This window comes from Octodon degus, unplaced genomic scaffold, assembly GCF_000260255.1.
Source record: "Octodon degus isolate 3935 unplaced genomic scaffold, OctDeg1.0 scaffold00028, whole genome shotgun sequence".
NCBI classification, from domain to species: domain Eukaryota; kingdom Metazoa; phylum Chordata; class Mammalia; order Rodentia; family Octodontidae; genus Octodon; species Octodon degus.
The window spans coordinates 16,867,674-16,872,662 of record NW_004524604.1 but is presented as its reverse complement, the minus strand read 5'-3'; positions in this window follow the sequence as shown (position 1 = coordinate 16,872,662).

Sequence of the window (4,989 nt, the reverse complement as noted above, 5' to 3'; positions counted from 1 at the left end):
CTTTTGATGAAAGTTTTTATAGATTTTCAAAGGCAACAACAAAACTTTAATATATTTATGATAGCAAGCATGACATCTTTTGAGAAAAGTGATATTTTAAAATCAAATTTGCTCAATAAAATTATGGGAAAAAAATCAAATTTGCATAACTTGCAAAACACTTAGTTATCTGCCAATATTTGGATTTTGTTTTATATATCATTATTCTGTGTAATTTATGATTACATCTATTTTGAAGACCCTACTCGATCTGAGATTATTATCTATTTTCTACTGTTTGGAAAATTAACATCCAGATGCTAGTTATGTCGCTTATTTTGATAGAATATAGATTCATGTAAAACATAAATAGTTTGTTTTCAAGCATTTCCTGAGGAATCAGAAAAATCTCTTCATCTTTTACTTCAAAGGGTGATGTGGTTGAATATCTGAGTTAAAAGTTCCACTCCAATTTGAAAATAATAGTTTCTTTACTTCACAGAGTTCAGTTTTCTTTCTGAATTGCTTAATGTTTTACATATATCTTTTCATATTTTTTTAAGGTGGATCAAAACTTCACTTTTTATTTTTCCATTACTTAGTAGAATAGTAGAGCAGGAACTTGGGACATGGAGAGGTTGAATTGAAGTTTGCTCAAGTGCTTGAGATTTTAATCTAGAACTCATTCTACCAGGACCTTATACTAAGAGTCTAGAAATTTAAGATTAAAGTTAGTTTGGTAATATTTATTAATATCCTGGAAGAGTTTCTCTGACCTCTCTCATGATTTTTGTCAACACCCAGTGGAAGCTTTCACGACAAAGAAAACCTGTTCACCAAGCAAAACCAAGTTCATTAAATCTATAGTTAGAAAACTAATCTTGACAGTCTCAGCACTGCATCACAAGAGGAATTCAAGGAGGATATTTACAGAGTTTAGGCCTGTACTGGCTGATTTTGTGGTGAGTTTTACAAGGCAAGAAGTAGTTTCGGATTGGCCAGTGTTTATGGCATACTCACTTGGGGCAGTCTTGATGAGAAAGCTATTAGTTCACAGACTTGTTAAGGATCAAGTACTGAGTTTCCTTGAGCAAGAGGCCAAGTTCTTAGATACGTGTTCCCATTACTGTTTCACTGAAGAGAAGGAAACTATGCCTGATTTTCATATTGCTTAACACAGGAAGAGCTTATGTTTAGTTCAGGCCACACACACAGGCCCTCAGCCCACCTCATTGATATCACTCCTCCTATCCTCACTGTAGTTTAATCACCATCTGCGGCACTTGGAGTGTGTTGATAACCTTCTCATTATGTTCTGCATTTTCTCTTCTTTTTAAAAATCCATTCTATGCATAAGCACTGTTCATACTTGAAACTTTCAAAGGTTTCTCAGAGATTTCCTTGAACAAGTGGCATCTGTTGGATGTCATCATGAGACGAGAGTCACTTCTACCCCCTGTCTCTTGGGACTGCTAGGGGAAATGCAATGCAGTAAAGCAGCAGAATGGAACAATGCTTTGCTCACATTGAGAGGAGGTGGCATATCAGCTTCCTACAGGAGTGGGTCCCCCATGACTCATGTGGCCCTCCCATCAGCCTCATAGGGAAATTGACTTGCATGCTCCCAAGTCCCCAATTCCTATCACAACACAGGGCACAGTATTAGGGTTGCTCAACTGTCCCATTAATTGACTCATATCCTTAAGCAGAACATACTGAACATAAAAGAGGAAGAACTGTTCAGACAAGGGTAATAAATGCAGCACAGATCACGGACTCTATCTTATGGGAAGGACGTGTTCTAGGACAAGCAGGGAATTACCTTTCCCAGAAGCATGCAGAATGAAATCACCACTTCTTTCTTTGATAGAGAAAGCTTGTGCATACTCCTGCTCCTACGGGCCCTTTTGACATCAACTCTCACTATTCCCCCTGTATTCAGTACCATGTTCTGGCCACTGAGAGCTTCCTTCTGTTCCTGCATTATAGCCTATGGACTATTTCTCCAACTTCTTTGGTTTATCTCTGCCCCCAGTCTTAGTATAGTTGTCTCCCTCTTACAACTGAGATCTCATTTCAAAGATGAGTGCTTTAGGGAAAACTTCCTCAATTACTAAATCCAAAGCAGTCCCTTTTGTCTCGTATGTTGTGTGATATAATTCTCTAGGTTATAGTCTATATCTAAAATGTCCCCCTGTGTTCACTTAAATGGAAGGTAATTGGATTATGGGGGTACTATACCCATAGGTGATTCACCTATTGATGAGTTCAATAGCTGAATGTGTGTCTAGGAGGCAGAGCTGTGCTGCAGGTGAGGCACTGGAGGCCTGGCCTGGAAAAGTCCCTTATCACTGTCCCCAGCTCTTTCTTTGCTTCTCTCAGGTTCCCCACTGGCACAGACTGTGCCCCTTTCACTCTACCACCATCCTCTACCACCCCCTTTCTGCCTTGGGACCAGCCAGTCATGGACTGAAGTGCTAAGCTAAAATTAAACTTTTCTCCTCTAAGTTGTGGATGTTAGGTATTGTGTCCCAGGTACAGGAAAGTAAAACTCTACTTTCTCATGTGACTTGCCAGGGTTTGAAATTATGCTCTTAATTTTCCAGCTCATTTTTTTTCTGTCTTCCATCCTCTATAGAGTGAAACTAGAGACCTTTATTTCAGTTAATTCTATATCCCCAGGACCTGGGAAATTGCCAAGTGCCTAGAAAGAATTTTTAAAATGTTTGTTTCACTCAGTTTGTGGATGCTTATGGGAACGTTTCATGCGTTGCTGGTACAGTATGTTGTAGGAGAGAATTTGGTGACTTCATACCCTTTGTTGCCATATTTCTATGTATAGGTATCCTGTAGTTGTCCTCAAGCATGTACAAAATAAGGTACACTAAGTGACATTTATTGTGCAGAAAAGACTTAACACTGCAAGTCTGAGGCAGCTATCTTAGAAGGGCTTGCTTACAAAGTTAACTTTCAGTCGGCTCTGAGAATTGGCTGGAGAACAGTGGCTTGCACTGATATGAAGCTTTCCCTAAGTAAGAAAGCTGTTTAGATACTTGGGAACTAACTAGCTGTTTTTCTCCCAGAGACCTGGAATTTTAGTGGTTGTTAGGCAGTGATTCCTAAGAGACAGCCTCAGAAAGGACCTGGGTACCTGGGCACTGTGTCCTTGCTGGATATTAGAAACACAGTACATGTGGGTTGTTTGGTTTTGTTTGTTTTGATGTTGAAGAAAAGTAGAACACACTCTCAGTGCATCCTCTAATGGGAGGCAAAGAACATGGAAAGATTTGTCCAGACTTCACTTGTATCTTTACCTATTGCTGATTCTGTTATGTATTCTTTTGCTATAATGAACTTTGGCTGATAGTAGAACTACATTCTGAGACTTGTGAGACCTTCTAGTGAATCATGGGAAATGTGGACAATGTGGAGGACTCTGAATTATTCATTGTAAGTCTTTTCCTTGGAAATATAAAAGTAGCCTGGTCTCTATACTAGATACGTATAGAGGCTTTGTGGCACACACACAAGCGTAAATGCCTGCATTATCTGTATGAAGCAATCCTATTTACTAATGTGAAATACTGACCAAATATCTTGTTAATGGAAAACAATCAGGATTGAAAGAACTTATGCATCTTGAATACTATCTTTGTGTGCATACATTCGTATGTGTTTCAAATATGTACAAAATTACTGGAAATACGTTCAAGAATCTGGCAACAGTGCCTACTTCTGAGGAGCAGAACTGGGATGCTGTAGTGAGACAAAGGGAAAGAGAGGCTATACTCTTCATTCTGTAATGTCTTCCATGATGGTTACTAGCTACATGTAGGCATGTAAGCTTAACTTAATTATAATTAAAATTAAATTTTCCTCTTTTGAACCAATAGTCATATTTCAAGCCATAACGTCCACTTATGGAGGGGGCCACTATGTTAAAAGACACAGACAGGTCATTTTTACTTCACACACTGATTTTTACTGTTTACTATTTATACCATGTATGCATTTTATTATTTAAAAACTACAAAAACAAAGTATTAATTGAGTCAATAAATGATGAATGTTGGCTAAAATGTCTTTAGTGGAAGTCTGTTCTAAGAATCGAAAAAGTAAGATTGGGTCACTCATTTTTTGTTGGATGTTTATATCTAGCTAAGGTAGGAAAGATAAACAGCAGATTCAATTTTTTAGTACTTCTATATAAATGCAGATCTATAGCTCAAGGTAGGCTGAGGTAGATCGTGGAAACCCCAGAAAATTTACTAAGGACTGTGCCAAGCAGCACAGAGTAGCTTATTGGCCGCTCCGCATTACCACTCCGGTAACTTATGCCGCAGGCATCTGGCTTGCTCTAACATGCTCTTGTGCAGAGTAAAACAGAGCTCTTCTTGTGCATGCTCCCCTCCTGCCCTCCTTTAGTAAATATCTCTTACAACTTTTTGAAATTATCGTCAATTTTGTTTGTTTGAGTCATGTGGTGTCACAGCAATGGCACTGTCAGTAGCTTTACAGTGCAGTTCAGTATTTATTAAGTACCTGCTGAAAATAAATGGATCTTATTCCTCGACGTCCTCAGGATCCAGTAGGAGAGCTGAGAAGAGGAACAGACTGTGCAGATAAAGCAACGCTAAGTGGTGCCAATGAGCAGGTTTATTCAAGATGCAGTGGGACATGGAGAAAGGTTGTCTGACTCAACTGTGAAGGATGCATAAGACACTTTAGGTGAAGCGCGTGGGAAGAATGTTCTAGGAAGATGACAGATTACCTTGGCAAAGAAATAGGATGTGCAGTGATATTGCTTTGGGAGTCTTGTAACAAAGACTCCCAAAATGCTAGTGCTTAAGACTACACGTAAAACTGAGCACAAGAAGTGACAAAAAATGGGGACATGAGGGGTAAGTGATGGAAATCCTGGTGCTAAATGCTGAGCAGGCAGAATTGTATCTGGTAGGAATCAGGAAAACAGAAAAAAATGGGGAGCAATGTGTATTTATCAGCCATGTA